This window comes from Lagopus muta, chromosome 4 (genome assembly GCF_023343835.1).
Source record: "Lagopus muta isolate bLagMut1 chromosome 4, bLagMut1 primary, whole genome shotgun sequence".
Lineage (NCBI taxonomy): Eukaryota > Metazoa > Chordata > Aves > Galliformes > Phasianidae > Lagopus > Lagopus muta.
In genome coordinates, this window is record NC_064436.1 from 38,767,716 (window position 1) to 38,794,751 (window position 27,036).

A 27,036-nucleotide genomic window follows, 5' to 3' on the forward strand; every position below is an offset into this window, starting at 1 on the left:
TGTTTCTCCACCTGCTGCCCCTCATTTGTTTAGGAAGCAGTTTCTAAGAACTGTGTGCTCTCACGAGGCTGTAAGACCTCTCAGGTACTCAGCAGATGATTTTTGGCTGCTGTATCCTCTGCTGTATTTTGACTTGGCTCTCAGTGTCACATTTCAATTTATCCTATTTTAATTATTTGCCTATGAGAAAAGCTCCCAGAATGATAGATGCCTGTGAAGGGAAAATGACTATTTACAGATGAACCTGGTGATATAATCATGTTAAATGAGCCCAACAACCCCCATAGTAAGCTGCTATTTTCATTTCGTTACTATGCATGCGTTGGTGCTAGCAAATAGCAACTTCCAAAAACAATTAATGGAAGGAAGTTTTGCTTGTAAATAATCAGCCATCTTAGGGAATACCCATCCAAGTTTCCAGTGTATCGCTGGAAATTTGGATCCATGTCTCACCCAAACCAGGCCATGAGGAACTGCCTTCAGGCAGCGCTCCCATTTCATCCTGTTGAGCTTCCCTGAATGAGGGTGGTTCCTTTGGAGACAAGTGTGCACACAGGTGATCAAAGGCTGTTGTGTGAGGAGGGCTGAACAGGTGCTGTCTGCTCCCCAGCTTCAGAGGCTGTGACTTCCCAACCTTCCCAGTGTTCTCTCAGTGTAATACAATCTGTACAGCAAAGACACATGCTGCTGTGGTGTTCATATGCACGATCTGCTCCGGTTCAAAGCTCAAAATGTTCAGAGGTTTGGAGTGTAAAAATAAATCCAGGGGGAGATTTATTAGAAGGTAAAGGCCACACACAGCAGTCAATGGTACACCCTAACTGGAGTGATGGCAGTAATGGCTAGTGTGTGTGTGAGTGCAATTGCAGAAACAGAGTTCTCTATAGTTAAAGATACACCAAGCTTCCTCTTAATTTTTTCCTCTGCAAGAATAGATCAAGCTATACAGCTAACTACACACAAGGAAAAGGCTTTCTCTAAGGAGGGAGAGATAAGTAGTAGTCAATTTCCTCCAATAAGCAGAAATTAAGTAATTTTAAATTCTACCAGAAGTTTGGGATAAGATCCATCCAAGTATTCAACTTTATGTTAAAGATTTGGTTTTTGTCTTGGACACAAAAAGCTGGAGCAAAACTAATATAGCTGAGAAAGAGGCTAATTATGAAACCTTTTTCGCATATGGAAATTCTATTTAATAAAAATCATTCTGAAACATCACTAGGTTCTTAACAATTGGCCAGAAGGAGATGCACATAGAGATGGAGAAGGAATTGTTGATCTTGGAGAAGAAGTGATTTTGGCATCTCAATCAAAACAGGATCAAAGAGGAAATTGCTTTCAGGTGATGTAAGCTAAATATTTTGCTTTTTCTTCTGTTCCACCCCCTGTGTAGCTTGGATGGAAGCATTAGATTCAATTTCTCATAAGGAAAATTAGCTAGAGTTATTAAGCAAACTGTTTATTTTGTATTAGTTCCAACCACCCTGGTTTTAATTATCTTTCCTTTATTATGGTTGTCATATGGATAATATTATGCAGATGTATACAAAGAATAGAAAACTTCATGCTCTGAATTGTAAAGACGATGAGCATAAAATCCAACTAGCAGCCTTTCTCTCATTCTTGTTCATTAAGTCCGGATTTAAGTGCTCTGTTACAGTAAAATGTATGGCCTTTTGACTTGTGAACTGGATGCAAGACAATGTCCATTGGACTAAGCTGGAGACTGCAGGCAGCACAACACTTGCTGGAAACACAACATTTGGTGCCTAGAACCCAGCAAAGCCCTTAAACATGGACTTCTTAAACATGAAAGAGGTCTCCTTGAAGATAAGTGCTTTATTAGATTCTGACTACAAGAAGTGTGCCACAGACATCTTTAAATTAATATTTGTAAAGCAATTTTATTAATATATAGCTCCTAGCTTTTTTATTATTGTTTTGAAATTCAGCAGACTACTTATCTTCCTTGCAGACCTCAACTATTCACACTTTCTAAGCTCTTTACATTTGTCAGCTTATGTGGAAGTTTTCTTTGTTAAAATGATTCACAATGTTATTTTTCCATATAGTCAGATTTGTGGAAGCTAGCAAGACTAAGTTATCCTGAATCAGTGTGATCACAGATTCCAGCATAAATTTGGAATTATGGCCTGCCCAAGGAGGTGGTGGAGTGGCTGTCCCTGGCAGTGTTCAAGAGTCTGGATGACGTGCTGCGTGATATGGTTTAGTAGCTTGTGGTGGCAATGGTGATGAGGAGACGGTTGGACTAGATGATCTTATAGGTCATTTCCAACCTTGTGATTCTATGATTCTATGAATCTTATAAGAGTTGCATCTACCTAATTGCCAGGAGTGACAATTTTTAATTCTGGACCAGTGGTAGATATAGTATTTGCCATTTTTAATCACTGCATGGCTAAAAGCATCTGCAGCCACTGAGGCTGTGCTATCTTGATGCTTCCCGGGCTCAAACTTACATCCCAGATGTTTTGTGTGTAACGCAGCTACCCACAAGACCAGAGCAGTAGCATCTCATTGAATGGAGGTATGAGATGGCAGATTTGATGTTACTGATCTAGAAATGAATAGGTACAAGCTGACAGGAAAGATGTGTGCTGGAAATAGAGGAGGAATGGATATTTAGAGATGCTGTGAAGCAAAAAGAAGCTGGTTGGGTCAGAGTCTGGTCCAGACCCAGCAGATGGAACCTGTGCATTTTTTGGCTGCACCTCTGATACTTCTGTTTGGGCTAAGGTGAAAATTATCTTGGGTGAGCCTCAGCCACACTCTGAGGCTGCACCACAGCTGCATCTCCTGGATGGCATGGTTATCTCCCAAATTGTCTGTGAGAAACCAAATGAGGATGAGTTAAATAAGTATATCTATTTCTTGTCACTCATAATATATGCAGATAATGGGTTAGGATATGGTTGTCTTCTTAAGAGAAAATGTCTGCTTAAGAGAAACTGACTACTATTTTTCTAGGACATATTTTAAAGTACAGTTAAACTCAAAAAGGAGGGGCAACACCTTCCATTTGGTCAGATATTTGTGCTCATATTAGAGAGAGACTCCATGTGTCATGTCCTTGGCTTTGTTCATTGCTTAGTCCATGGGAGAATTAGTTTCCATTCCAAACTGCCACACAGAAGCCAAAAGCACTCACTTGGAACTGACTCCAACAAAATATCAGAGGAGGTTGTATCCAGGTAGTGACAAGCAGACACTGACCTGTTGGGAAATGCAGCAATTGGACCACCTTAACATGGGAGAATTAGTTTCAACTTTTAAAACCTCTCACGAGAATTACACTGTGTGCAAGAAACATATCTCCTGCAGTTTTACAAGTGAGTATTAGGTGCCCCCAATGCACCAGGGCACAATAAGAAATAAAAGGTTTACAGAGAAATTTAATTCAGTGGCAAATAGCTATAGCAAAAGCAATATCCCTAAGGTTGCTTGGACCACTTGGCAACTTTGGAATAAGACCTATAACTAGGCAGAGAAATGGATGGAACTTTGCACATAAACCGTGCTCTGTTGCTCTAATGCAGAAAGTGCACAGGCAGAGCTACAGGTGCTGTCCAAGCCTCCCAGGTTCCTCAGCAGTAGGAAGGTAACATTTGCACAGGGATTACCTAGGAAGAACTGAAGTAAAATTATTTAATTCTGAATACTGGAGACTTTTTTTTTTTTTTGGTTGTTGTTGCTGCTGTTCTTTCTTTCCAAAAAAACATACGAGAGGGTGTAATGGCATTGAATGTTTCTTTAAGTTTTATTGAAGAAACTGAAGATAAAATTGCTATATAAAATAATATTCTATTGCATTCTCTCGAATTTGGAGTCTCTGAATTATACACTGTTGGTGTAACTTATAAATGTCAAAGCCTTTCTTAGCAGGTTTCACCTGTAATATATTTAACGTATGGCACTTATGCATAGCCAAAATTACCCTTCCCAAATAAGTTTCAGCAGGGATTTACAGCCCTTGTTACAAGAATAGTTCATGCTGGCACGTGGTGTGAGTTTACCCAAGTGGATCGAGATGAAGGGAAGCGTTACCTCAGATCTTGATATGATTATTTGTCCATCTGTGTAGTCCTTCTTTGAATACTGCCAGGATAGGAAACATAAAATTGCTTCTAAATGTCAAAGTCTTTAAGTAAATATAAACAAAAGAGTGAAGTCTGAAGCTAATATTGCAGGGGAAATAAAAATAGGGATGAAACTATAGCTAAGGACTTTGATACAATTAGTCAAAAGTTAGTGAAGCCAAAATTCAAGTTCTGAGTGTTTATGATGGGAAGCAGTTAAAATGTTCTTCTGCTTACCAGCTACATGTTGCAATGGTTAATAGTGCTAGAATTGGTTGGATTTTTTTGCAAAATGCTAAAATTGTCAAACTAAAATGAGAGAGGTGGCTGGGATGCATGTGGCAGCTCCCCATACTGCCTCCGCTTGTCCATTCTAAGCAGGAAAGGAACTAAAGTGAAGTCCACTCCCTTAAATTTTGAGTGTAGATTCTACTTACTACTTCTTGCCCAGGCACTGGAGACTTTAGTCAAAATTTTGTGCCTTGTATTGCTGATGTGAGCTGCAAAGTGCTAAAGCAGGGCAGATGAGAGAGGCAGGTCTGTGAAGGCAGTGCCACTTATCAGCATTTCAGTCCCATCCTCTCAGCTGCATCACAGGCTCCTGTGGCAGCACAGGAGCCAGCCTGACTGTCCCCTGCACCTCACACCAACTGTCTGCAGATCCGGCCAAAGAAAATATGCCCCAAAAGGCAGGAAGGTTAGATCATTTGTTGCTTATAGCCTGCGGTCTTTGTTCACGACAGCTACTATATTGGGAGTTTTCTTGGAAAACATAGTTATAAGTGGTAATTGGAGTTCTCAGAAATATCATTGTAACTCTCCGTAACAGATGTAAGCACACTCAGGCTCTGATCACCATTTCCAGCATTGCTCTCATCTTTAAGGCACTCTGCTTACTTCCTCCCTGCAGACAATAGATGCAGGGCTACAAACACACAACTGAAGAACGGGATTTGTCCCACATGTTTCAACACTTGTCACATCTCCCCAGAGATGCTCATCAGCCAACATGAAGTGCCTGTATTTGCATACTGAAGGCAAATGTGCCCATGCAGGCATCAGCCTGCAGACATCCAGTGCTGATCCAAAAGAAGGGATAACTTTTGTTGTTGTTGCCATTGTTTGCTACAGAGAATGGAAAGTAAAATGGATTTAATGGGAGATTTTTCTGAAACCAAACCAGTTAATGAAGAAAATTTCTTCATTTAGAATATGCCATTGGCTACTTATGAACAGAGAAATGGGAATTGAAAGGGATATCACACTTTAGTTTTAACTAGTGGTCTGCAGTCACTTTCTTTGGATATCCTCTTTCCTAGCTGATATTTCCCCTGATTTATTTCATTGCTGAGTGGATCATTTCAGTGAGTTTTATGTAAGTCCACTTGGCTATTTTACAGTTCTCTGAATGTTTCAATATATTCCACTGTTAAAAATTTTAAAAGTAGGTGGGGAAAGAGGAAATTTCTGGTTAATATATAACAATTTCTGAAGTCAATGTGCCTGGACTCAATTTTTCAGGGCATTTTTCCAGACACTAATGATGCCAAAGAATAAAAATAGCCAACTAGCAGGACCTTAACTGCAAACTCTGCTGCAACCCAGCAGAAGTTTCATGACCCTTGTCAGGCCCTTTTCTACCATAATTGGGGACAAAAACTATCACAGGCACACACAAAAAAGTGCTATATGAAGCTGCTGTACATGACTATGTCTGCTACATCAGAAGGAGCTGAAATTAAAGCAAAAATTCTTATTGGTAATGTTAGAACAGTCCTGGCTGACCAAAAAATCTAGCTGAATTTTGCCTATGAGAATACTGAAAACTTCAGCTGAGCATTTGTATTCATTTACAGTTGGCAACGGGAAGGTCAGCAATCTCCATTCAGACACCAGGTGGGACATTATTGCTACACATGCTGTGGAAAGAGATAAGTCTGGAGCCAGCGTATGAAATCACAGGGGTTTCAGGTAAGTTCACATTCAACTGATGAGTGAGAAATCTTGGAACTGACAAAATACTCATGTCTGAAAACGTGTATTTTGGATTGTAAAGGCTTGTATTGATAATTTTTTTTTGTATAAAGAGCTCAACTAATGAAAAATTAAATGGGAAAAAATAGGAATGTGGAACTTGGGACTGTTCTTCAGGTGTTTTTATTCTCTGTCTTTTGAGAAAATGTGGTAAAAGGTGTACATCTCTAAAAGAGTACATTTGTGGGTTTGCCTGCAAGATTTATTGCATTTTATTTAAAGAATGTATATTCTATCTGGGATATTGTTTTGCCCAGGGAGGTTATTCAGCCTCCATTCTTGGAAGTTTTTGAGATCTAAATAAATAGCATCCGGAGCAACCTGACCTGACTCAAAGCAAGTGTTTGGTCTGAGAATCTCCTGAGGTCCCTTCCAAGGCACATTGTCCTGTGTTACTGCCTCAAAGACAAAAAAGGATGACTTTGATATCATGCGTTTAGTCAAAACTTTGTGTGTTTGTGTGCAAGAAATCGTTTTCTTTATGGAAAGCAAAGGCTTAGCATTCATATATAATTTTACGCACTTTCCAGGAAATGTTGCTGAAAATATCATATCAAACCACCTTCCATTTCATTAATAGTTTTCTATGATTTTAGGTGTGAATGAAAATATTACAAAATGTGGAAGTTAAATAAATGACGAAACACAAGAGCTGTTAATGACTGTCTAGCTTGGCAAATGAAGCAACATAATAGTGTGAACTATATTAGCTTAGTAGGTTGAGCCATGCATATTGTTGATAATATTCTGTGCAGAATAAACATTATGGGCTGTGCAAAAGAAGCTACAGCAAAAGCAGAAAGCCTGATCCAGAACAATCATGGGACTACCTCATTCATTCCATGTATGAATTGTCCCAGATACCAAATATTCTCTATGAAATTTTTATGGATATCTTTATTTTTATTATTGGTTTGGCTGATAAGATGATACCTGTGCTGCTAGTTCTCATTATAGGATTTTTTCCTGTCAATTACTTTGTATTAATTATACATATTACTGATCATATATCTGAAGGAAAATAGAGGTATAAGACACTGGATGTGAAATCTTATGTTTTTGCCATTCATAATATTTCAGACTCTTCAGCAAAATATTATTTTGCTTGGCCAAAGCTGTTAAAATAAGCACAGGGAAGAGGCTCTATTCCTTGCTCTTTGTGCGCACATAACTTGTTTTAGCCTGACTGCAGCCCCATATACCCACAGAGGCAATATACCATATACTAGCTGAGCAGCTGAAAGGTAAGGAAATTCAACAGTGAGGAGAAAATAAAATTTGGTAAAGAGGAAAATTCTGCAGAGTATTTAATGATTCAAAGTCACTTAGACCTCAGCTGTTTGGGGTTTGAAGGTAAAAAAATGAGGCTACATGTGCTTTCTGTAAAATTTCTTCCATCTGGTCCAAATAGGAAGCCAAACTTTTTTGTGATCTGATTAGTTATGAATTTTTCAAACATGTTTTTTATGGATTCATTCAGAGTTTATTGTGACGTATTGCAGAGGTCATGGTAGGAGTCAATGTAAATAGATTAAACTACAGTTCTTGTTCAAAGAGAGGCACGTATGCATTCATTGGAGTAATCCCAGCCTACTGACTTCCCAGCCTTTGAGGCTTTTCAAATTGCAAAGGGAAAAATCTTCATCTGCTTCTGCCTTTCAATGTCCCTATCAAGTTATCAATCCACACAGAGCTACCCAAACCCTCTTATTTCACAGGCTGAAGGTAGAAGGATCCCAACTAAGAGAAGGTCAGAGCAGCATCTCCAGGAGATGCTTTGCATCTTTTGGATCCTTAAACAGCCATCTGACTTCAGAATAATACCACAGGAGAGACCCTTATGGTAAAGTTAAATCTAATGGATTGCAATTCCAGTGAGGGGGATGGTGGGTTGGTCAGGCAATTACTAGGGCAGCTGCAGTTTTGCTAAATGATCAACAATCTTTACAAGGAAGGTGTAGAGCAGAGAAGATGGATTGAGAAACTTGAAGGAAATAACAACTTCTGATGATTCTCCTATATTTATTTGACTTTTGGTGTATGTTCTTTGTCTTCTGGCCACATGAAGAAGTGATAGATCAGATGTATTCAAAAAGTTTGAGGTATGTTTTTTAGCCTGGTAGATTACTGAAAAGATGTCTCATTCTGAGGATGCTTTACCATAACTGTATTAGAAACGTATTATTCACAGACTTCATGCAGCTCGAGACTTCTTTTTGCAATGTACAGTATAGACATTTCACAAAGACTGCTTTAAGCCTCATAATTGTTCATAATGCTTGAGGAGAACAGTAAAAAGCAGGCAGAAATCAATAGTGTGGTGGTAATGGAAAATATTTCCTACTCTTGATATTCATGGGAAGCAGATAATCACTGTGACTCCCATGAAGTACATGAAAATAGATTATTCCTGTTTACCTCAGTGATTTGTCTATAGTACTAAAAAAGAAAGTTTTCTGTTTTGCAAGGAGGTAGGCATAGACTTAGGAACAGAATTGCTCCTGCATTTGGTGGTAGGACTAGGTATAATGTTACTTTTGAGAAAGAATTTGCAATAGGCATCGTCTGAAGAGTTGATTTTGAAACCGAGACTTTGCCATAGGAGTTCACTGCCCAAAACAAGGAGAAACGCAAGTTAATACAGATGGAATAATTCAGGTCTTTTTTTTTAATATATAAATTAGTTCTGAGATAAAATAAGAAATATTCATTTCTACATTTTATCTCCATTGTTTGCAGAACTGAACACAAAATCCAATATACCCCACAATTTTTCAGTGCTCAGAAGTAGTTTTGTCACTATGAGACTCTCCTTTGCATCTGCCCATGATGAATAAGTTGCTCAAGTGCTGGAGGTTAAAATAAGGGAGAAAATGAACATAACTTCAGAATGTACTTTGAATATTTAAAATTTAGAAAAATTAATAAGAGTTTTCAATAGGCAAGGACAGAATGCTAATTGATTCCTTCATATTTGCCAAATTATCACACTTGTATTGTGTATTATATCCCATATATAGTGAGCTTGTGGGTATAATATATACATAATACATATGTGTGTGTATATGTGTGCATGTGATTCCATAAAATGAAACTACCTGCATATTTTTTCCTGGGTTATGCCCAGCGCATTCATTTAATTATTCAGCAAGGACGCACATTACCAAGTTCGTTGGCCATTTTCTTTTATTTCTTTTTTTTTCATAAAATCTTTGATTCTTTCTGGCACTGATTCATATAGTCAGTAGAATACATTTAATGGGCCAAAGGCATTTTTATTACCCTTTAAAAAGTTAACAGAGTTTCTCTATAATTTCTCCACATGTAGTATTTGTTTATTTTTGTATATTTCTGGTATAAAGTAGTGACATTGTGGTGTTAGGTTTTATTGCCCTGGCACTGTCATCATTGAAGATGTATCAATCCTTTCATTATTTGCCTGAATTTTTAGGGACTTATATTCTGGACAGAGATATTCATTCCCAGTGAGTCTTTCAATACAAATGCCCCACTAAGATGCAAATCACTATTTTCTTTAATTAAGTTTAAAAGAAATTGGTTTGGTAACTTAAAACAGAGCAAAATCTGTTTTGAAATGATTTTTTTACAAGCACAATAGAATGTATATATATTTTTAATAGTTGAGAGACTGATCCGTCATTTCTGAGACACTTACTTATCTCAGTTGTTATGGGAATTAGTCTGAGACATGACTGAGCAGCTTAGCCTTAGCTTTGCCAGCACATGAGAAAGGCAAGTGTGCTGCACAAAAAGAATAAAGACATAGTTGTTTCTTACAGGCACAGATGCAAACTGAAATGCACAGAACGTGTGAATTTTTCTCATTGCTACAAACAGTTGGACAAAGTATTATACATTGTGAGTTATCTCAAATCAAAGTAACATCTTTAGCCACAGAATCATATCTGTTATCTGTTTTCATTAACAACACTGGTTTGCTTTTACTTGCAGGTATCCTGCCAATTAAATATATTGAATAGTACTTTATTGAACAAATTTTAGAAAAGTATCAGTCAGTTATTTGGACTTTTTTAAATAAAATCCATGAGCACAAGGCTGCACTGAAGCATGTTACTTGTATTCAGAGTCAAATGTCAATATCTGAGTTTTGATAGGAGGAGATATCTGATTCAGGGAGTTTCAGTGTATGTATTATCTATGTTACGTATGTATCAACATACAAGTATAATAAACCAAAGGTATTAGGAATGTAAAGGAGAGCACTCTACAGAGCATCTTAATCAGTTTGCACAACACATCGTCTATTTTGCATCTGTGGTAGGACAAATTACTGACAAATAAGTAGGGTGCAGTGAACTAGCTACTCATATTACATGATAGCTTAAAGTGATGGAGGATGACTAAGTGCAGCATCAACTAATTTTTTCCCTCCTAAAGATTAGTCCTTTGTATTTTTGGTAAATGCCTTCTGGGGCTGCATTGAGCCTTGTTTCACATAAAAATTACCCTCCCCAGAAAGCTGTGGGGCAGTGCACAGCTGTAAAGCAGGGCAGAAGCTCCTGTTTATCACCGATTTCCTTGTCTAGAGCACAGATACAATGCTTGCCTATCCTTGCAAGATGGGGATCTGTGGTGTGGAATATAATGCTTCATAAATCACAGCATATAATCTTTTGCTGATTGTTTAAGTGCTGGTCCCAAATGATGTTGGTTGATGAAGAACTAATCTGAGCTTGGGTAAGCAAAAGAAGCCATCAGATTCCTGCTGACATTTGGAATCTGTTGTCTCAGAAACCGTCATTTTTAATGCATGACTGAAAGCTTTATTTCAATTAGGGTTTTGTGTCATTGGCTACTAGCTGTGATGCCACGGAGTTTGCTGTGACAGGGTACTCCCTTTTCCCAGACCAGAGTCTCCACTGAGTCCCTTGACAGTCTGCCAAGCTCTGCAACTGGAATGTGTGAAGTTCAGTTTCAAAACAGTTTCTTTTTCATGCTTGTTTTGATCTAGTATGTGAAACAGGTCTCTGCTTTTGTTACAGGACTCCTGTTCATTCTCGGCAGGTTTAAATTCTCTATATTAACTAGCAGCATCAGGTGATTGCCTAGGAATAAATTGCACATGCACCTCTTGAGATATAGAATTCTTCGTTACAGCCATGTATATTTCTTGGTAAATTAACAGCCACTGCTATACTATCAGAGTGTGGTGACAATGGCATTTTATAAAACTAAAAGGAGACATAATTTGTCTGAAGGGGTGTGATTCAGTACTGTCCTGTATCTTAAGAATGATGGGAAAAGTATTTTCTCTGCTACAGCCACACTGGCATGGCCATTCTTCATTGCATAACCACACCTCAGGATCGCCCTTTCCTACATTGGTTGTAGCTACTGCCAGTATTAGTCTGGTGTCACAGAATCACAGAATTGTAGGCGTTGGAGGAGACCTCCAGAGATCGACTCCAACCCTGCCAAAACAGGTTCCCTACACCATGTCACACAAGTAGGCATCCAGGCGGGTCTTGAACATCTCCAGAGAAGGAGACTCCACAGTCTTCCTGAGCAGCCTGTTCCAGTGCTCCATCACCCTCACTGTAAAGAAGTTCTTGTGCACATTTGTGCAGAACTTCCTATGCTGCAGTTTCTGGCCATTTCCCCTTGTCCTGTCTCCACATATTGCTGAAAACAATCTGGCCTTGCCACTCTCCCCTCACACCTCAGATATTTATAGACCTGGATCAGGTCCGCTCTCAGTCTTCTTTTCTCAAGGCTGAACAGACCCAGTTCACTCAGCCTTTCTTCATAAGAGAGATGCTCGAGGCCCTTCACCATCTTTGTGGCCCTCCGCTGGACTCTTTCCAAGAGATCCCTGTCTTTTTTGTACTGGGGAGCCCAGAACTGGACAAAGTACTCCAGATGAGGCCTCACCAAGGCAGAGTAGATGGGGAGGATCACCTCCCATTTTTCATTTACATGCTGCTGTGCTGTGAAAAGATACTGTCTGGCTGACTTGACATTACAGCATGTTACACAACTTCTCTTGTCACTAATCTACCGAAGATGACCACTGATCCAAGTGAATGGATGAAATCCTTCAGTTTGAAGAGCTTTGAGGCTGGAGTTTGGGCATTCACTCCTATTGTTGTCATAGTGGAAAAGCCAACCGCTGTGCACTTCAGAAACTTGGAAAGAACTATGAAAACCGGCATATTTTCAATCTTTTTTTTCAATTTTTTTTTTTTAAGAATAATTTACAGAGAATGGCTGTCTGCTACTGTTACTAGTAAGCACTGAAGACACAAGAGCCATTAAAGGGTATAAGAAGTTCAATTCAAAATTTCTCCAGAAAAGTTTACTAAGCTGATACTGGACTCCAGAGGTACCTGACCTCTCCAAGTACTCACCTGTTTGGTGCTCATTTCTCCAGATGTGTGGGTATCTCTGAACATTTTACCATTTCTCTAACTTTCTCAAGACTGAGAATCTTGCTGTTAGCATATAAGTGAAAAACATCAGAGTCCTCAAAAAGTGTATCTTTCCACTGATGCTCTCAGGGCCAACTATACAGTAGCATCAGGATCCCCAAAATGCAGTATAATCATTAACTGTGCAAGCTGGTTCAAAGTGGTATGCAAGTCTGAATGGAGCTGGGTGATCATTAGTGAAGATACCTGCTCCCACAGATGATAATTCCCTCAAAAAAAACCAGATCAGTTAAAAGCTCTGCTAGAGGTTTTACTTCTTTGTATATCTTCCTCAGAAAAAATGTCTGATATATGTACTGGAAGTGGTAGGTTCCTCAAAAATTGAAGTCATGGCTGCTACTGCCTTCTAATGTGTAGGTGAAGGAAAAGACCTTCATTTATGTAATGCCATCCTTGTCAGTTTATCCACCAAGTGAGAGGATGAATTTATTTCTTTCTGTATGTGAAAGGAATTTAAAGTCAGAATATTCCCCCTCTGAAAATCATCCTAGAGAACGTGCTATAGGCTTTTAGGTTTTGTTTTTGTTTAATTTACCTCTAAGCAAAATAATATTAACAATTTCAGATTCACTGGCCCAGAGGAGATACGCGATTTTATAGCCTACAGAGCAGCGCTTCCACATGAGGAGTGTTTGGGGCTATCGTTTATTTTTCCCACATCATTTGTGTACTTCACAGCAAGTAATCCTTGAACAAGTTGACAGGCAAGTCTTTCAATAAGTAGGTAGGCCTACACCTTCTTTTTTCCTTCCCAATCAATTGCAGATCATTGGAACTAGAAGAGTCATATTTCAGATGACTGCCTTTCAAGGAATGGATAGCAAATGCGATGAGACCGCTCTGACTTTCTTCCCCGTTGTTTGCACTTCTGAGGCCCCAGATTCTTCCACTCCATGATGAGGTACTTGTGCCAAGGAAAACACAAGGCTTTACAGCCCCAAGTCCTTCACTATGTCTGAACTCCAGTTTTCTACCTCAAGCGTTAGGGGTCTGTCTTTGAATTACATTCTGGGGTAAAAGAGCCTTATGCCCTCTGCATGTAATGAAGGTGAGAAGAAAGGTTCTTTTTAGTCCATCACCACATATTCCAGAGGCAGACATAAAATAACTCTTAGCTTTGTCTGCCACTGTATAGCAACTGTTCTTCAAGCAGATGTTAGTGTGTGACAGATCAACTACAGACAGTTCTATAATCAACCTTCACTAAATTATTTGCAGGTTCCTCCTGTAGACCAACAGTTGGCAAGAAGGCTTCCAAACCTGGCTAATGTTTAATAGGCATTGTCTTGAGGATAATAAATGAAAGAACATCTGTGCTTAATATTTCTTCTTTCAGAAATTCTCTGCATTCCACAGATGTGAAATGAGATCCCTCATAAGAGAGCAGCACCTTTGAATTCCTCTAACATTTAAGGAGGTTAGTAACTTGATGACCACAAGAAAACGACCTGGAAGATAAGCATTCTTTGAATATTAAACTAAATAATTAACTTAGTAATAGTGGTTGCTTTATAAAAGTTCCCAATGTATTGTTCATAATTTTTCCTAGCAGCCTCATATTTTCAATTTGGCATACAAAGCTAATATTTTTATCAAAAAAATCTCTTCTGTATGTGTCAAAATTCTGTTTGTTCTACATCCATAGGTTTCACTATTTTTAACATTGTTGAATCCCAAGGTTTTTCCAGACAGAATGAGGATCCGCTCAGAAATAATGCATATGTCAGATCACTGCATATGAAATTGCTCTTTATTTGTTCCTCTGTAGTTCTTCTGGAGTGATTTTCCACTTTTCTTGGCTGAAAATGGCTTATCTGAATGTATTGCTGCACTAGGTAGGGTGTGCTCTTTTTACCAGGAATAAACATTCTCTGGGAATGGCTAAGCTGTCACAAGCAGATATGGGAATAAAGGGCTAAGAAGGTTCTTTTTTTTTTTTCTTTTTTTTTTTTTTTTTTTTTAATGTTCATACTCATCTCTTCATAAAAATCTGATTCAGAATGTTAATTTACTAAAAAAAATATAAATCAATTTAAACACCATACATTTGTCGCTTGTGAGTCTGATGTTGACAATACTGGCATTGTCCTGATTTGTACACCTAGATAAAACAGCTTTTATCTTACAAAAAAAAAAAGGATTTAATGTACCTAAAATAACAGGCATTTGTTTTTAAGGGAAAGCTGTGTTTGTACAGTCAGTACAGCAGCACATTGCTTGATGGTTTCATGCTTATTTTTAACAGATACAAAGAAAAGAAGGGCAACATATCTGTTGCTGAAGTTAATGTAAGAGTAACTTCAAATTGTAGTGAATTCAAAGTAAGATTCATGCTATCTATTTCTTATTTGTTTGCATATTTCTCTGTGAAGGATCAGCACTTCTTTTGCCTCAGTACTTTGCTAATGTATGAGGAGAGCTCTAGTCACTGCTAGAGCTGGCTAAGACATCTATTTTGCCTGCCCAGGGAAGCACAGTCGATAACCATCTCTGAAGATGACACCTTTAGCTGAAGCCAAATATATATGCGTGTTGATTTTCTTACCTGGAGATTTGTATATAGCTTGAAACTTTAGCTATCTGTCTGGAGAGAAGAATCCATAAGTCTTTCTGATGTTGTCTTCTTTTGTGGATAGTTTTGGTAGTAAGTACTTGGAGCTGGAATGATAGAGAATTTCAAAGGGCTCCAGTGAGACCAAGCATTAATACAATACGTTTTTTTCCAGAAAAAGGCAAAAGAAAATCTGAGTGCTATCAATTGTAGATGATGATGATGATGATGATGATGATGATTATTATTATCTAAGATATTTTGCTAAATTTTAGGGCAAAATAATAGCTGTATGACCTGATCTTTTATATATTATTGGTCAATATCTTCTTATCCGTTACTCCCTAAGATCAGCCGTGAAGTTGAAATTATTGATGTTCACTATGAGTAGAGAGTAAAATGAGAACATTTTACTAATGGTAGTGGCCTACTAAATGGCAAGAAAGGAAAATATAGGTAACTGATGCAGGGAGGTGACCGTGCCCTGCTCTGCAGAAAAAAAAAAAAAGAATGAAAGATATGAAGTTATTAGATGTTGAGGAGCATCTGGACATCTGTGCATGCATGTGGAAAGATACCCCTTCCTCAGTTTTTTCAAGCAACCAGCTAAAGTTCTGAATCCTGAAAGTGATGAGAGCATAGTCTACACAAACAGGAGCGTTCTGCAACAAATGGAGAATTTTCTCAGGTTAAAAGGTCTTTGCCCAGGCAGGAGAGTCTTCTGCGCAGTTAACTCTGTGCAGTTATAAAACCCACCTGGAGCATGTCCAGATTCTTCCTATCAAAATTTCAGGCAATGTCCTGCAATAGTCCCCAGAGCAGAGGAACAGAGAGGCAAGAGATTCACAGGCAGGGTGGTAGCCCAAGCTAAGCAAAGAACTGTTTTGTTTGACATTTTGCCCAAGGTTTGTAGCAGAAAGAAAAAGCTTTGACCTGTAAGAAACCTTGGGTGTGGTGGAAAGTGCTTCCTGGGCTGGGGGAAACAGGCAAGCCGCCTACACATAGGCTGTCAGCTGCCTTGGGCATGGTTGAACAAATATGTGGGCTTTGGCTGAAGAGTGATAATGATAGGAAATATTTTGGATGGACTCACGTTTAATGATTTTCAGGATTACTCAGGTGTTCTTGTTTTAAGGCTTCAGAAAAATTATTATTAATGACTGTGGGAATAATCCTATGCAATAAATGTGGATGATGCTTTGGGATAAGCAAAACCGTACATGGATGACTGAAATTTTTAATATATAATATAAGCACAATCTATTGTGGTAGTGTTCATTGATGGAGTGACAGGCCATTTGCAGAAATATGCAAATCCTAACAAGTAGGTATGGTACAATTGCAGTTAAGGGTCCTGAAGCACAGCATCATTACTCACTGCCAAAGTGCTACATAGACTATGTAGCACAAGACAGCGGGCATTTGAGAGCACAGTGATGAGTATGAAAATTCTCATGAGATAGGTAGGGATTAGGTGATAACCATCATAATGCTATGGTTGTAATGTTTGTCTTGTCTCTACCTTTTTTGCTGAAGATCTTTCTTCCTTCCGTCGGAAAAGATCAAACCCTTTCCTTAGGACAGAATGTGTGAATTTTAACATGCCCATCTTCCAAAATTTCTTGCAGGAAATATATGTAATTTTTTTTCTTTCCTTCAATCAATCCAGGTTTTAAATGTTACATTGAAATACACACCCATATCTCCCCTCAGACAAGTGAGAGCTTTCAAAATAACCTGAAACTGAGTGTCTCCTAAACGGGAACATTTTGGCCCAAATGTAGTATTCCAGGGCGTTTTTTTTTTTTTTGTAATTTATTCCTAAAAAAAATAAAGGTTTTTTTCTGCTATCAAGATTAGAAAATCTAACAGCAATTATCTCACTAAGAATTGTAACTTGAAGTACAGAGATTCTATATGGACTTCTCAGCATTGAGGAATTTTATGATTTATACAAACTGCACTCTGTCATTGTTTCTTAGCAAAGCATTGATTTCTTCTCACAGCTTAGCATTTTCTCCTCTGGCTGCTGGAATTCAGCCATTCCCATGTTTATTTCCTGGGTGGTATATCACTTTTTAATGTCTGCATCCAGAGGATAGGTGACACCTGTTCTTGATCCCCAGAGAAGCATACAGTTTAAGACTGCCCGTGTTTGTAATGATCAGGCAGCACCCTCAGAAAACTTTTGCCACTATATAACCACTAAGTTACCTGCAAAAACTATTTTATGTGTGTTTCATCACCATTTTGTTGCAAGTAGATTTCTGTATTAGAGGTAAATGGGAAATAAACAATGACTTGCCTGACTGCCATGTTTGCTACCTGATTTTCTGTCTTTTTTCACATCTATGGCCACTAGAAGGGACGGGAACTTGCTGTTTATTAGGATTCCTTGTCACATCCACAGCTTCTGCTCATACTGCTCTGTCCTTCCATGCTACTTTGAAGAAAATGAGGATCTTTTATAATCTGAAATCTTTCACAAAAAAGGACAGAAGTAAGCTGTGGATGCATCCATATGTTACTTTCCACCAGGAAGATTAGCAATGAATTTTGAAGAGCACTTGACTCAATTTGTCCTCTTCTTACATGTTCTTCTTGCGTACCAAAACACCCTGGATCAGTGAGCACACTTATTTAAAATCACATAGTTTATTAGCTGTGCTATAGCTAACCACAATTTATTTCCCCTTTTTGTGAGATTTTAATAATTCATTGGACTACACTGCATTTACTTATCTTGTGCTGCTCTTGTCTCACTTTGGAGACTATGGGAGATACTTCTGTATATCCCACACAGACATTTTGATAGCACATAAATATCATAAATACAGTATGTAGAATAGAATGTTTCAATCCAGAGAACAGTAAAGATATCTTAGGAGCCATATACAACTGGTCCAAAAATCAAATCTAAAACATGACATTATCACTAGTGGGAACTCTGGAATGAGAGACCACTGTAATAGACTTCAGCAGTATTTTTTTCTGTATGTTTCAATGTTGGTAAATGAAGTGTATATTTTTGAACTGATATTTCTTCTAGAGGATTGGTATAACTCATGAGTCTTGTGTCTGCATAAAGAAAATCCCATTAGCGAATTTGAATACAGTTTTATCTGTTATTATAAATAGTAATGTTTCATGGTTAGATGACTTCATATTTACTAATTGGCAAAATGCAACTATATTTTGCTTAGACACCTGATCCTGAGGGTAATCTTGTTGTTTGCTGATGATTTAACAAGGAATTAGAATTCTAAACAGCTGTAAAACATATTCAGAAATATTTGTCCTTGACCAAATAACAGCTTTAAGTTTATTTTTAATCTCTGTAAAAGAGATTTGATAAACCACAGAAATTGGCTATGAGTTTTGCACCTGCCATGACTTACTATTTGAGATTTGTCTTTCTACTGTTGTAAGATATCAAGTGTATTTATGCTAGTTTACATAGTGCAGTCTGTTCTCTTAACTGCTTCAGTATAAAGTACCTGTAGCTTTTAAATTTAATGACCTTCAGAACACTTTAAAAAAATACATCTTGAGAGCAGAGAGAAAATCAACAGTGTATTGTTTTATTTTGATGTAACTGGAGAAGCTGCCTGCAGACCAAGCATCATCAGCTGTTCCCTTTCAGCGCAAATGAAGTGAGATAACTTGTCCTTGGGACCTTGAAAGTCTCAACTCTTTGTTTGGATTTACAGAACATAGTTTTCCCATGGAAAAGAACAAATTGGGGAATGATGTCTAGTCTTACAGTAATTTTGTGAATTTCACAGCTATCCTGGTTTTACTGCACTCTGTGAGCCCCAATCATACTAATGATCCTTAATTGCCTAGTGTGGTCCTACCTGAGACTACCACACCACACACCCTGACCTATTTATGCTGTATTTAAGCTCAGCTTTGAAGGCTCTCTCCTTCCTTTGAGCTATGTACCTTCAATCTTTGTTTCTAGTTATCTCTAACAATGTCTCCTGCTGCTCCTATCTGGGTCTGGCTTCCTCTAGCTATGGTTACTAATGGACCTGGATCTGCCTGCTATGTACCCTGTGGAATGTGGTGCTATGGGACAAGGGCATGCCTGTAATGGATGATTCTTGTTTCTCCCAGCTGCCTGATGCTTTGACCTTGCAACTTCACGTATCATACTGTTGTGGGGCAGAACAAAGGTGTAAAATGGAACACAGGAAAGGAATAGCCAAAAGCAACTTGAGCTCTTGGTAGGTGTCTGTCCACTTGGTGAGTATGTGTGTGACCGTAATCTGGGCTAGCCTACTGGCCTTTACTTGGGCTTTCCAGGGGTGGTGTGGGATGCTTCAAGACAATAAAGTCGTAGAAAAGTCATGTTTATCCTGTAGATTAGTGCACAGTGTGTGATAATTCTAAAGGGCGTTTCTGAAGTGTGGTTCCTGGGCTTTTTGTTTCTCAGTATATACTAAATTGGAGAAAAAACAGGGAGGAGGGAATGAGGGTACAGCTTGAGAATTCACTGGCCCCAGCCTTGGTGGCAGAATGAGAGACTGAATAGGTCCTTGGCACTGCTGTGACCAGGCAAATGCTGATTAACATGGCTTCTCTTTTTAAACATGACGGCAAAATAAATTTAGCACAAATGAGTCAGACCTCAGATTTTTTGAATTTGTGAATTGAGAAGTCAGAATCCAAATCTGAAATGGGATTTCAATGTATTTCTGTCTTTTTAGTCAAACTGAATCTGTTATCTCTGTTTCAGATTATCTGTAAGATAAAGTTTTGTGCTGTAGTGATAAAATCTTAGCATGCTGATTCTCTACATGAAAATAAAGTTAACCTTACCACAACATTCCCATGGTGTAATTTTCTGTGCAGCTCTTGCATTCCTGATTACTGCCACATGCAACTTTAATTTTTTAATGACTGCTGTTTATTGAGGCTGGTGATATTTCTATTCAGCTGGGTATTGGATATTAGAGATGTATTGTTGGCTTGTTTTTCTTCTTCCTGCTGTGATGTTAGTTTTTATTCTTGCATAGACTTTTTTAGGTTATGTTTTACTTCAACAGAAAGCATTTGATTCATATTTGCTCTTTGCTTCTGGTGTAGTGAAAAAGCTGAAGACATACTTTGCTTTAATAATTCTACAGAATTAAACACTAGTAATGAATATTTGCATATATGAACTATTTGTAACTAACCTCATCCTGGTGTATTTAATAGCTTCCTTTACTAATAGCTGTAGCTCATCTGAAGAAAAATAAAAAGCCCTTATCATCCGTTTTTTGTGACTAAGTTTTAAAAAGAATATAATCAGCAATAGTTTACGTGCTTGCTGGGTAACACCGGGTGTTAAGCAGGAGAGAAGGCTGAGGTTTGCTTCCAAAGGATTCTTGAGAAGTGACTTAGAAACATGGCTTAGAGGGTAATTGCTTTTCCATCATAATTTTTTTTAAAGGAGAGTGATTTTCCAGGTGTTTGATAAACACTTGGTTAAATAATGTCTACAGTCAAATGCTCAATGAAAGTCTATGTTTGAAAAATAGCAATTGCAAAGAAAAGGGAAAAAGAAGCCATTCCAGTGGCATTCTACTTCACTCAAAAAGAATGTAAGAGCTTGTAATCAAAGAGTTATAGGAGCTAAGCATTTACCCATTGCTGACTGCATCCAGTGGTGAGCTGCAAGGCAGTAGCAACTGTTTTCCATTTTATGGCTGAGATATTCATGCAGTAAATAATTATTTCTTTTACACAGTTCTTCAAAAAGCATTTCATATTGTATAACACTGTTTTTCCTAATCTGGAGATATAAAGTCCAAACCAGATCTACTGTGGAAAAATAAAGTCATATTTTCAAACTATTTTTCTGTAATATGCCACTGTCTCTACAGGACATCTTATAGGAATAGTAGTGTTTCTATGTTGTGGTAGTCATAAGTACTGGAAGAATGCTAAGACTTTAATAGGAGAGGTCTTAAACCTGTTTTGCATTCCAGCAGTGGTTTGGGCTTTCTCTCTCTTCAAGACAACAACAACAAAAAATTATATATAGAATCATAGAGTCGTGGAGGTTAGAAAAGACCTACAAGATCATCCAGTTCAAATGTCTACCTATCACCAATAGTTATAAATCCTTACTACATCTGCTGTATCTTTAGATTTAAAACCAATTCTTGCACCTGCTAGGCTTTAGTTCTTCTGAGAGTTGCTTTCTGCACTCAGCATAAACATGCCCACCAAAGCATATTTGTGTCAGTCCTTTGTGCCTCTTCCCTTCCATTTGAATCGTCCCAAGCAGTGATCCAAGTGGGGCTTAGATGCTGCCCTCAACTTCCTATCTGATATCTAAATTATAACAAGGCCACTCCATCATGAGAAATTATAGACCATAAAGGCCTGAGCAGAAAGGGTTTTATAGACTGTGTATCAGCATTGTGAAATATCCAGAATTGGCAGGAACTGATGCTGTGCAGTATAATCTCTTTTTCAACTTGAGAACTGGAAGTGTGGTATAAGGATATTAAATATTTTATCCATGTGACAGATGGAAATATAAGGGACAGCTTCTTTGTTAAGCACTGGAAGGTTCCCCAGGGAGGTGGTTGAGTCACCATCCCTGAATGTGTTTAAAAACTGTTTGGACATGGAGCTCAAGCCATGATTTAGCAGAGGGTTGTTAGTTAGAGTAGTATGGTTAGGTCATAGTTGGACTTGATGATCTTTAAGGTCTTTTCCAACCTGAGCAATTCCATGATTCTAATGTGCTGCTGCTTTTGTTTTTATAATAATAGGAAAAATGTTTAAAGGATTTGTGTAATTCTAATGCAGAAATAGCTGTATTTCACTAGAAGTTCTCTCTGTACTATGCTGCTGAGAAGGCTGTATTCTTACAGCTAGTGTATGCTCATAAGTCTTGATAAGCAGTCTTATTAAACAAAATAGAATGCATATCAGATTTAGGTAATAGCAGGAGAGAAATATGTTTCTCGATGTGTCTTGTTTACTCCAGACCCACATAGAAGGTACCAAGCCAAAGTTTACTGCTCTAGAGGATGTGATCACAGGACATGGGGAAAGCTGTTCAAGATGAAATAGGTTGTTTGTAATGAAGGGGAGCAGAGGATGAATGCATCTATATCTTATTTACAAACAGGGACTGCTAACAGACATGCAGCAAATGTGCAAAGATCTGTAGTTTTATCCAGTTCTAAGATGTTTTGGAGTGGTGGTTAGAGAGTAGATCAGCTTTGAGCAACTTTTATTGTTGGTATCTTGGCAGCTTAGAGAGGCAATTTTCAGTTTATTATGTCCTTATTATGAAATAAGACCATCTATTGTAAGTGGCTTAATAGTTAAGCACTAAAATGAGAATTTAAAACACTGTTTTTCACTGGACAAATGTCCTTCCTCTTTCTTTTTTTGATCTTGCTTTTGGAACATAGTGGGTGAGAAAAAAAATTGTAGTTCGGTTTCTGTGTGGTGTCCGCTGGCTTCTTAAAGGGTTTCTATTATTTCAGTGTTTATTCTTCCAATTCTTATCTGCACCAATAAGTACAAAGTGGCTTGAAACATTCATTTACTCTGTGGTCCTGGATTTAAAGAAATATCTTAACACAGCTTTCAGTAGATGCAACCTCTTTCAGTTTCCCATTTTCCTTTGTCAGTGAAACCTCCAAACCCAAGCAGTGCCCTAACAACATGTTTATTTATGTTCTTTATGAAGAACAAAATGCCTGTTGGGTCTCTGTGTTGAAACTGCAGTATGTTTGAGGAGATAGCTTCCCAGAACTTTCTTCCATCTGCCCAAGATGAGGGTCTCCACTGTGAGAACTCTGGGGGAGGAACAGAAATTTTCCCTCACTCCTCAGATGATTCTGGCTTGTATGCAACAGCTGGACTAGAGGAGGAAAGACTGCCTCTCCACCCTATGTGAGCAACAGTTGGAGAGAAAAAAGCCCTTTTACTGTAATCAGACAGTGGAAATTATATGCGAGCAGTGATTTTTTTCTTTAATATTATTTACTTCTGAGTTGTTTGGTTACTGGTTTTATGACAGATAATTGTTTTTCTTTCCCGTTAATAGCGTTATAAAGATTTAAGTTCTTTTATTATTACATTTCTTTGTTTTAGAAGAGAAACTGTAATAGCAAGACTTGCCCCGAATGACTGGCTTTCTTGAATATTCAAAACCCAGCTGAATCCACTGCCAATGTGTAGGGGGAATTTAAAATGATGAATATCCTAAGTCTGAGTATGAAGACTTGGCAGAGTTGGGGGATGGAGGGCAGGAGATGTATTGAGTGATTCCTGAGCACATTCATTAACTCTTCAAAATATTTTCTTGCCAAGAGTTTCCTGATTTTTTTTTTTTATTTTTTTTATTTTTTTTTTTTAGAATGAACTTGAGACAAAGGACCTTTCTTCTTTTATGAACATTGTGTTCATTGGGATTCACCTGATGCAATACTCTGTCATTAACTCATCAAAGGGCTGACTCCTTGGAGTTTCATCAGCAGAAAGCCAGGAGACCAAAGCACTGGAAATCATTTCTGCATTGCAAAGGAGAAAGCAGTCCAATGGATTATATGACATGGCAGATCTTGAAAGTACAGCACACAGAGGAAGGAAGGAGTGTCATAAATACAAGGGTATTTGGCTGTTATTTTTAGAGTTGACTGACAGATAACCACGTAGCTGTGATGTGTGTGGGGAGCACTAGTGGAATAGTGCTGGAGATGGTTATAGTCTGATGTAACTCCTGTGTGATGACAACTCCCTGGCTTGTAGTTGGGCTTTATCCCTGACATGCAATGTTCTACACGTCAGCTTTCTTTTGTTTTCCCCGGCTTGTTTCTCTTTGCTTTCCACACCAAACAACGATGAACAAATGGAAATGATCGTTTTAGTAGATAATGAATGTCATTTGTATTTTTATGCATTCTACTTTCAGCATAGGAGAAATGTACTGTATGGTTGGGCAAAATGGGTGCCCACAAGTGGAAGGAAACCGATTTTTTATTTTTTTCAAGTGCATGTTCCTTTCCTTTGGAACAATGTAAGAGCCTTCTCAGCATGGGGTTGCTCCGTGGTGGGTGGGTCACTGGTGTACAAACTGAATACTCTTCCTACTCCTGTTCTCCAGATCAAGGCTGACACACTTAGAAAAAGGCAGAACAAGCTCAAAGGAAGATTTCAAAAGAGAAATGCATCCTTTTTCTCTGTGAACTCTGCTGCTTTTTGTCTGTGTTCCCATCAAGGTCTCCTTTCCAGGTATTAGTCATGTAGTGCTCTGGATAACAGTAAATAAACAGTTCTGAGAATTTCCTATTGCAGCTTCAAGTCTCAGCCTGTATCCTTATTTTGATGTCTTGAAGAATATCTAGCCCTCTTTCTGTCATTCTGCAAAAGGTGGAATTTCATCTTCTGTGGTAATGCAGCTGCGTTTAGGGAGAACTGCTGTTACTGCACTAAATTACTCGGCTCACGCACTCAAGAAAGCCTGTCCCTTTTCAAGGATTTAAATCCAAGAGGAAATCTCCCTAATTTTAAATAACATTACAGTATAGGAAAAAAGGAATAGTTTATATCTATACTTGTACAGGATTAACAAACAGTAAATATAGGGCACACCTAATGTGTGAGTCCTAAATTAAGGAGATGCAAGAGGAAGAGAATGCATAAAATCAATCTGTAATAGGGAAATAAAATTACTATTATAAAAGAATGATGACAGACTTAATTAACACCTGTTGGATTAGGTTTCAGGGAAGTGATCAAAGAAAATACTTGAGCACAAAACAAGCTGCATAGTAAGTGTTCAGTAGATCAAAACATTTAAAAATATTTCAAAGAAGTATGAGATGTAAAAGGTGAAAAAAAATTAGGGATTATATGAGGATTATGCTGAAACTTGACTAAAGGACAAGCACTCCTGAACAAATAACATTACATTAAGCTAATTAGAGTTCAGAATATGAAATTGTTAAAGTTTGCTATCTCAGCTGTTTCTTTAAACTGGAAGAGGGATTAATCCATATTATAAAAATACTTAGTGGTTCAGAGGGCAGAAGCTATAAAATACTGCTGAAGGTTGGAAAAACAATAACAAAATCCACCAAAAAATGGAGTCTGAAGTCCCAGTCTTTGAAATGCCCAGACACGTGAAGAGCTATTTGTGTGACCAAATTTGCTGAACTCAAGTGCACGGCTTGTATCAGTAAGGCAACATGTGTACATAGGTGCTTTGGGATGTACCCTAAATCCGTGGTATTTTGTCTGCAGTTAGACTGAGTATTTTGACTGAAGCTAAAACATTAAAAATAAATCAGAGGACTTTCTTCCTTGCTGCTGTTGTCCTAGAGAAAGACATAAGTTCTACTTCTTCTATATCTTCTTAAAAGACTGCGCTATAAACTTTCTTATTTAGTAAAGAGGTCCAGCCTTCAGTTCTGAAAGTTTTCAAACCCCATTTAAATTAGTAAGAACTGTGAGTGCCAGAAACCCATAAGGGATAGGAGCCCAGCACATTGAAACTTGCAGAGGATGTTATGGCTGACTGCTGGCTCCTCTTGCTGGTAGAAGATGCTGAGGCAGGCAGCCAGCTGCTCTCCCCAGGAGGGAGTTAGTCCCTGGATCTCAGTTTGGGAACTGTTGTCTTAAATAAATCTTTTCAAATACAGAGCCTTTTATGTTCTTTCCAGTTCTCCAACCTTCTCACAATTACCATTTCACATGGGAAGCATGTACCCTTTCTTCTTGCTCCTCTCCTTACACTGAGATGAGTTTTCAGTGTTTTACTCCAGTTGTAATACATATGCGCACGTAATACATATGCACTTATGTATTTGATTCAGATGGCAGAGGGAGGTAACAAGAAGCACATTTAAGTCTGAGTTTGTAGTGTCTGCACAGCAAACACAAAATAAGACTGTGCTATATATAAGCACAATTTGAGTCTAGAGATTATATGTGGATCTTCTCTTGGTTAATGTGTTTTACTTATAGTATGCTTATTAGAAAAAGAAAATTGCACAAATGATCAGTATACATGACAAATAAAACTCCTGGAAAAAAATAAATATGGTAATTATCTTTTTCTTGAGCTGGCTGATGGAGTGTTTAATTGTTTGACTATCAAAATACACTATACCTCCAGCAAACCAACAGTAGAAAGCTATCAGCTATAATCTATGTAAACAAAAACAAATGAAATTTGGTATTTGGAAATGTAATAACCTTACAGAACTATAAGAAAGCTATGAAATATTGTATGCTCCTGTATGCACTGTGAGGAGCAAAGTCTACTTAATCCGGCATCATAACACTTTCTGTGTTGCTGAAACCTGCAACTTTGGTAGGACAGAAAAAAAGAAAAATGTTAAGGATAGGGAAATAAATCAGTTGCATGTGTTTTTTTTTTCCCTTTGTGGAATACATAGGGCCATTGAATGACAAACAGATTTTTTTGTTTATTATGTAGTTCCTTCTAAGACAGGGAGAATGCTACTGTTTGGGGAACGGTAGAGCATTAGCTTATAGAACAGGAAGAATTGTGTTGTCTTGTCTAAACATAGACATAAGGTGAAGAGATCACACAATATTTGTTATTCCACTGGATGGTTTATTTGCATATGTTTAGTGGGAGTTCTCTGCTGAAAAAATACAGCATCTGAGGGAAGCGCAGAGGAATGGTGTAGTTCTCAGTGCTTTGAGGTCAGGAAGGTGAAAGCTTGCTGAAAACTTTGCCAGGAGGCTTGAGCATTTTTGTGGTTTCATCTGTTTACCTTAGCTATGATAGAAGACTTAGGCAATTACTAGGCAGACTCAATCAGTGTCTTGTTCAGAAATACTACCACCTCCCTTGCAGTATCATCACTGGTAGCTCAGTATTTTAAGTTTTTTT

At 38.0% G+C, this 27,036-nt stretch overlaps 1 long non-coding RNA gene across 1 annotated transcript; it reads left to right on the plus strand.

The window, feature by feature from the left end:
• Positions 1–19,074: 19,074 nt before the first annotated feature.
• LOC125692007 (uncharacterized) lies at positions 19,075–24,466 on the plus strand. Its single transcript, XR_007376404.1, has 2 exons — positions 19,075–19,381; positions 23,530–24,466. It is a non-coding gene; the product is annotated as an uncharacterized LOC125692007 (long non-coding RNA).
• The last annotated feature ends 2,570 nt before the right edge of the window (positions 24,467–27,036 follow it).